The sequence below is a fragment of the Lachnellula hyalina genome (assembly GCF_007821495.1).
Source record: "Lachnellula hyalina strain CBS 185.66 chromosome Unknown contig00003, whole genome shotgun sequence".
Classification (NCBI taxonomy): Eukaryota; Fungi; Ascomycota; class Leotiomycetes; order Helotiales; family Lachnaceae; genus Lachnellula; species Lachnellula hyalina.
This window is the reverse complement of record NW_022157117.1, coordinates 152,035-160,625: the sequence shown is the minus strand read 5'-3', so window position 1 is coordinate 160,625 and position 8,591 is coordinate 152,035.

Below are 8,591 nucleotides of genomic sequence, written 5' to 3'. Positions count from 1 at the left end.
TCATTGCTTTCATTTCCAGATGACTATTCATCTCCAAAGAGAAGCAGCAAAAAGGTTTACGACAAAAGGACACCATGTGAAACTTGCTGGTTGGAATACAGAACATGCGATGTTGGCTTGGTCAAGTTTTCTCCGCTTGAGCAGCGGAACATCCCATGCTGTCTCTAACCAAAGTCCTGAGTATGACGGTAAACTGCTCACACCGACAGCATTGACAAGGTTTCATGTATTCACTGATCACACTGATCACATGGGACAGATGAATGCTCTCTGTACAGGTACTGCTTTTTAGGTCGGTAGTCGCCCTCTGCTCTGAGGACTACACTACTCCCGTAAAAGCGTAAAGTAGTACGTTATGATCTTCTCAAAGATTCGCCATACCGTATCCAGGAGAAAGCGTTCCCATGGTACTGTCACATATTAATTACATAGATATCCGCATTCCTTGAGGTCCGTTTGGTAAATATGGCCTATACCGGTATTTAGTACGTTTACAGAACAAGCGTACGTTATACAGAACAAGCATACGTTATACAGAACAAGCGTACGTTATACTTACCAAGCGGGTCTCTATCCATCTTCCCGTGTAGATGATTTGGCCATCATCTGCCGCAAAAGTCCGGCTGCTTAGGACATTGTTACCATACCAATTTGCCATTTGGGGATAGGGGAGCGGCGTTGGAAGGAGGGGCAGCGACCGTTGGAGAAGTCGATGCTTTGTGTAAGTTGTCCACAGATGCCTCAGTCTTGCTCGCCACTAATTATATCCTTCACAGTTTGTCAGAGGTGAGCATTCCTACTGATTTGGACCCTCCCGAATCACGGGAGAAGTGAATGGGCTGAGGTGCCCACCGCCATATTTCCTGAATTGGACTTTGCCTGTGGTCTGCGACCAAGGATATGGCAAACGATCGCCAGTCTGTCGGCGACAAACTGTCGCTTGAGCTTCATGCCCGCTCAATGGGACTTATCACGTGGCATTCCTTCCTCTTTATGAGCTTTCGTGCCGGCTCATTATTGAGTTCCTAAATCCCGAGGCATATTATCAGGACCGGTACGTCCTCTACAAACTGCCTTGCTTTGAACTTTCATGCCAATTCTTGGTCGACTTTGCGAGGCATAGTCTCAGGTCCGATGCGTACGTCTTCCACCAACTGTCCTTTCCAAGCCTTGTTCGCACATCAAATCTCAGCTTGTAAGTAACAAACACTTCAAAATTTCCATTCACATTCTACATATATTTGAATAGCTTCTAACCAGGTCGTTGCTCTAGGTTGTGCTTCCATTCTTTAGTTTCCTCTTTCCGCGTTGATGATAATGATTTTAAAATGTGTTATGAGACCACGAGTATTGTTTTTCGACAGTCGTTTGTAATGGCCGAATTTTCCTGGCTTTGCTTTTCCTTGTAGGATTTGGTTCATTCCACGGTTCTGAAAACACTGTGTCATCTTTGGATTTATGCGCCTCCCTTTATCAATCAATATCTATGCACCACGCGCCGTTCTTTAAAATTTCCTCTCCCCACGAACCGCCCATTGCAAAAGAGAATCCCTCAATCTAGGCTCGAGGCACGGGGTCCAGGTACTATCCACCGCGAGTCGCCTTCTATTTTCTACTATGCTGTAAACAAAGCTTGAGCCCACCTAGTCCGTTTGAGACATTAGGTTAAAATGGGTCTATACACGTGACCGTACGTGTACATAATTCCGAGAACGATTTGAGACCAAGGCTTTTGCTATGGTAGAATGCCGAGAAAGCCCAAATCTCCTTAGTCTGTAATGCTATAAAAGTACCATTTGAATATATACCTTATACTATGAAAATGTACAGCCTGTCTCCCGATGCTTACTAGGCCAGACCAGGCTAATGCTGCTCGCTTATCACTTGCATGCTTTGATACGACGACGACTGGGACTTGTTGAATGGAAATAAAAATCAATTAATCTAACCAGTATTTTATCACGAAGGTATGGTCCCGAGTGGCCACCCGGCATAATAACCAGGCAAGGTACCCACCTTGCAGGACCCAGGATTTGTGAAGGAGCCTGAGCTCCCCATACATTTGTCAACGGCGGTGATGTTATACCACTGGCAATTGATACTCGCGGCGCCTCCTTGACGCGTGTCTGCACCTTTATCGCAACGGTCAAAAATACTCTGGAAGGCCGTCTTGCAGTCATCCTGGTTGAGGTTGATTCGGTCGGTACAGCCTTTGTCGAGATAGGCAAACATGAACAGTTCACCACCGCTGCTGGCGCCATCCTTGCTGTACCCGCTCGGCGCATTGCTGTATGGATTGGACGGGATTGTCGCAAGGCTGGCTCCACTGTTATCAGAGCAGAACTTGTCGCCAGCGCTGATTAGCGAGTCCTGCTTGATGCTGAACTGCTTGTTGACATTGCACGTGGGAGTAGGTGCAGCGGCTGCTTGGGTGGATTGGGTGGATTTTGTGTTTGTGGCTGCGCAACCTGTCACCGCGGAGCCAGCATTCGTCCAAGTAGCTACTGGATACATCGAGTTGTCGTTACAGGTGCAGTACGGTCCAGACCCTACACCAGTTCCCGAGATGGTCTCGGTGCGACAGGAAGTCACGGAGCCGCCGGTTACTTGTGTGACCTTGGGAGATATAGTAGCGGTTGGCGTTGCTGTGTACGCGCATGGAGAAGAGGGCGTATCAACAGTTGGGTAGATGCGTTTTGTACCCGCGCTGTCACACACGCACCACGAGGCAGGCGTTGCGGCGGGCTTGCCATCAAAGGCATTACCATCACTGTTGACGGAGCAAGACGGTGCAGCAGTGCCAAGGAGGGCGTGGTTTGCATCAATAGATCCAGCGATCTTCTGCTGTTCATCCCACCAGTTCTGGGCACCATCGCTTGGCTGCGGTGGAGCATCAACGCCGAGAAGCAAGCATGCGCAGTCTTTTTCGGTGCCCGTGGTGCACTTTTCCGTGTCTTGATTCCCTTGGCAATCCGAGTCGGTGCAGAGAGGGGAGTCTAGAGTAGAATGAGGTGTTAGATGGATGGATCAGACCGTTATATTTGAATCCCAACGAACGAACGCACCTTGATCGACTGCCTTGCTTGAATCGCACTTGTTATTATCATCGTCAGGCTCACCAACTCCCGCTTTAGGTAATTTCACCGCGGCAATGGTCCCGACATACAACTTAGCAGTGATCATGGTACTCAAGATGATCAAGGCTTTCTTCTTTTGGGCCTGGCTTTTCAAAACAGCAATCGCTGCCGAGAGATACGCTGGAGCATTGGCAGCGACGTCGGTAGCAATTGACTCCCAAAAAGCGTCCGTACCCGCAGCTTCCAGTGGGCCATCTGCGCCACTTGCTTTGACTGCCGCATCAATAAGACAAGATACCGCTGTTTAGTCATTAGTTTTGAAGGTGTGGATAAGGTGGTAGAAGCTCACAGTCGGCCCGCGGGATGAGGCTCCGCTTTTTGAGACCGCACGCTTGAATGGCGGCATCAGCAGTCTGTCGCAAAGCATCGCCGACGTCCTCCGCGAATGTGAGTCCAATAGCCCCATCAGCTGCAGCAGTCTCGACAGCAACTTTGATGTCGGATGTTGTAGTTGCTAGCTTATTACTGATCGTACTCGTGATTGTCTCGAGACTTAGATAATTTGTATGACCTTCGATGTACTAGATGTTTGTAATTAGTAGCCGTTTTTGTATGTCACGCAGTCAACATCAAGTACTTACGTGGTACACTTTCCCATCCCACGTTATCACCGGATTATTCGGGCCAAGGTCAGTGAGAGCATAATCGGTTGGGTTGCCGAGTTCTTCTGAAACCGAATCGACGCCGATTGACTGGCGAGCCTGAATGAACTTTGGAGCAGCAGTGATCTGCGCGCCATCAGGAGCGGCAATCGCAAGAGCGGCGGAAAAAAAGGCGGCGCTGAGCCAAAAGATATTCGGGGCCATTGCTTTGTTTGATGAGATGAAACCTCAAGCACGAAATGTAGAGATTCAAGTTGAAGTTAAGATATATCATATATGTATGAATGCCAGCTAGCTTCAAAGGTGAGCGGAAACTTCACATTCTATTTCGGCAACACTTCGCGCCTCTACAAATTTCTTTGCTAGCTTCTGGAAGGAATGATAACTATTACTGAAATACATATACTGCGCCTATCCAGCCCCATAGCTGATACAATGTTGACAACTTGGCAAAATCCTGTAAAAGAAATAGGCAATCCTCGTAAAGAATGTCCTAGTAGAGTAGAATAAGAAATTACAGACAATGCTTTTAAGGCTAACTAAGAGAAGTAACTCCTTTACGTATTCACGTTGAGATTGCGCTGCATCTAGCTTCATTAAGCAACTGTTTAAGTTTTGCACGGTTAGCTTTCAGAATGTGGCTGTAAATCTATTACATCTTCAATAACGAGTAGACCGTTGAGATTTGGTACGATGAGATGCCAAGATTTGCGGAGCTAGATATCACTGGCAGCCCCACAGAATCCTGCAGATCTAAAAGAGGGTGCTTAATGGCGGTGGTCTTCTTGACATATCCGAGTTGTTACCGATTGGATACCCCACAGGTGGTTTGTTTCATCGGATCGGGCTGTACAAAGGAGCAGCAAAGGTGCAGCCTTAAATGATTTAGACTCTTCGCGTGGCTAATAGGCTAAAAACACGAGTGCCAAGAGGTAAAGTCATTTGATGGTTGCAGCTGATACAGGGTACTTGTCACCACCCTTGCATACAAAGGATTTTTAACATGGGTAAAGCGAGATACGAAGCATTCGACCCCTGGATATTTCCCTTTTACGACGTATAACCTTATTTAGACATATACTGCTAAGAAACTCTTTGCATACCAAATAGTAACGCTTCTAACAGTTGAACTGTATTGTGGAATACAAATTCGATAATAGTATTCTATAAAACCTACATATAAAGTGGATGTATGTTTACCTCTAACATGCCCGCAAACCAACCAGAACCTCGCAAGGATCCGAAATGACCAAAGGGGAAATGTAAGCACATATGCAGATCTTAAAAAGGGTTTTGTGCCGCTGGATAAATGATTACGGTACTACCTTGCGGCGTAAGCACCGCAGAGGCGTATAAACCACTGAGAAGCCGAACCGCCGAAGGGCACATGCAGAATCATGGCCCAAATCAATGTACGCGCCGCAACTGAAAGTAAAATAGCATGTTGCACAGCCCAAATTCCTGTATAATTACAAAGGATGGGGTCAGATGGCCAAGACATTGCTCATCCTACAACAACAAGTGCGGTGAAGTAGGTAGGCCTAGTAGTGTTATTTTTGACTCGATTCTTGGCGAATAGAGGATTTTCGAAAACGACCATTTGACACTCTCATCTCGTAATGAACTACTGATGGGTTTGTTATCTTCGCTCCTACTTAAGTCATCATGGGCCTTTTATTGCTTTCAGGTGTTGTTGACGCTTGCTTTCCCTGCATCCTTACTCTCTTTTTGTCAAGAGGTGCATTCTTAACTTCAAACATTTCTTTTACTTTCACTTAGTTCAGCCTAGTGTTAGCACCGTCGTTGACTACGTTCATTATGCAGCTGCTCTCTGGTATCGTGGTGGCATGTGCCGCACTGAGTTTTGGAGGTACCGCTAATGGGTATCTGATTGACCCAGATTCATGCACCGGTGGTGAGTTTTCCGGCACCTTGCACATTGTGTGCGCTCGTAGACTGACTTGAAATAGACAACTATCAATTCGTCAAGGACACGGTCGAACAGGCTTTCACTATGGCCAACTTGGTTTCAGCCTCGGTTAAGACAACTCCGTTTGATCCGAACGCCAGTTGGCTGCTTAAACAGCTGTTTAACCTCGGTGACTCAGACTCTAGTGCTGCAAAGACCATGGTTGAACGTAAGTTGCATGACCCATAGTCTGTTGAATAGCTATTAACTCGACCTAGTCGCCCTCGATGCATCAGCTGCGAACAATAAGGGCGAGAAAACGGGTATACTTGTATTCGAGGAGGAGAAGACTGGGAACCTCGATGATCTTGATCAAAACGAGGTGGTTATCTTCTGTAGCACAGATCGCCTCGTCCGCAGAGCAAAGGACCCACTCCACCTGTACGACAAGAAAGTGAAACAAGCCGTGGGGACCACCAGTGGCTGTAGCAGTGCTTTCGCGTACACGCAGACGTTTGCCAAACATTGGGACACCATAACAGTTTGCCCGTGGTTCCTACAATACGCTGTGGCGAAGAAGTACCGCACGAAAAAAGACCTCACATCGCTACGTGCCTATATGGCGGTCAAAGGGCTCGATAAATTGATTACCAACAAGTACTACACGCCAATCGATCTAATGAGTCTATGGGATAAGGTCATGCTTCACGAGATGATGCACACGACACCCGGTGGACTTAAAGATGACGTGGGAGGGAGTGATGGCTACGGCTGGAAAAAGTGCACGGCGCTGTCTACTGATGGCCAAGCCAAGCTCAACGCTGACTCGTGGGCACTTTTGGGTAGTGCGCTGTTTTGGTTCAACCAAGGAAGTCCCATCGACGCCACGGGAAGTTTCACCTCCTCTGCTACGACGGCGCAGGGTGGCTCGAAGAGGTGGTTTGGGTCAGGGGTCGGACGAGGTATTGAGGCGGTTAAGCTTGAAGCAGTGAAGCGCTTTACTTAGGCCGTCGACTTGTAAATGTTAGCCTGGCGAGCGAATTCACGTACATTTCTCGAATATAGTAAAAGACATGCAGCCCTGAATGATACACCAAGTCTTTGATTTTCTGAGAACTTTGTGATTATATAGCAGCATTGAGGATATACGATTAAATGAATTAGATGGTTTAGAGTGGAAAAGTTTCTACTTCTCTATTCAATCCAGCAAGATGGGAGTTTCCAAAAGTATTCTATGAACTTGCTGTCCCCCCAGGCAATGACCCGGGAACCCTCCGCAAAACTTCCCACTGCTTCAAGATCTCTTCCGCAGAGTTCCCCTGTCCTAAATCTCGCACCCAGGTTAATACTAATTCCCCATGGGCTCCCTCCTCATTCAACAAGTCTTGAAGTGGCATCAAAATCTCCGCCTCTCGCTCCTGCCACCCCTCCGTCCAGCCATGTAGCACGTTCAACTCGACGCATAGCCACTGCAGATGATGGAACCTTTTCATCGCCTCCCAAAGGTCAACCCACTTCCTGTCCTCACGACCGCTGCTCTTCAACCAGCCCATCAATCCTTTGGGATGTTGCACTGGTATCGGTGGCTTGGCCAGTGTCCATGAGAAGTCCAGTCGCTTGAGGAACGGTGCTCCCACTCCGGCCGCGAGCAGTCGTATGACTACCGGATCGCCCGTAGAAAACGTGTTGATACCATAGAGTAGAGGGAGCGCCTCAGCATGGACAATGGAGCAGGTCAGTATGAGGCTGAGGAGGCGGGCAGCGCGCACGGCGGCGACTTGTGGTCCACCGATTCCAGGTGTTTGCAGAGTGAGAACGAGATGGTCTCGGGGCCCCTCGGCAGCGAGGGGTATTGGTGAGCATTGAAGGGCGAGCCTAAAGATTTGGAGGCGAATTTCGGATGGCAATGTGGCGAACAGAGGGGAGCGACCCTGGGGGTTCGGTGGGAACCGGCGGCGCCGTTTAGGACGTAGTTGAAAAGGCATAGGATGAGAAAGATTCAAATCGAAGGGGAATGCTAGAGTTAGATCGTTGTTGGGTTCCGTAAGTTTTGTTGACCCGAGTATAAATAAGACTTCTAGCTTACTTTGATTAAGGGGCGGGGGCGGGGCTCAGCACTCTATACGAGTAATAAGCGAAAATGAATTATATGAAATAGCGTTATATTTATGAAATTCTATAATTTAGGTAAGGTGGGGCGCGGATTACAAAAATTACAGGACACTTAGAACATTTCTGACTAAGCAGATTACCATGATCCTCCAGATCCTCACCAACCACTAGAACCACATCCGAGTTGTCTCACGAGTATTATCGCATTGCAACGGCACAATGCGAAGGAGAATCCAATAGCCACAACACCTCACCGTCTTCAAGGAGCGCGATAAGGCCACGGAGATCTGCGCTCGCTACGGCCTTAGTGACTCTACCGTGTCGATTAGCGCATGCACAGCGAAACGCCGCCTGAAAATGTGACACCCACCTTCGGTTTGCTCGCCTTACCTATCTAGGCATGGGGTAACATTGAAAAACAATAAGAGCTTTCTTATATGTATACCATTACATGAAAATCTACAACCACCATGATGGCTGTGACTGCCACCAATGCAGACAAGCTATACAAAGATCTCATTTCCCAAAGATACACTGAAGGGTTAAAAACGTACATTATAACTTTGAAGTTTTCGGACTTCACGCTGCTTGATCGGGAGCTCTTGGACCAAATCAGCTATGGAGGAGACCTGTGGGAGTTCCGTGCAGATTTGCTGGAACATCCATCATTCGAACAGACCCGCATTCCACCGCTCGAGCATGTCAAAAATCAACTTCAAACTCTCCGGAGTTTAACGACCCTTCCAGTGCTGTTCACAGTCCGGACAATTTCACAAGGGGGCAAATTTCCTGACAATGCTGCTCAAGAAGCCTTGGCCCTGATGAAGCTTG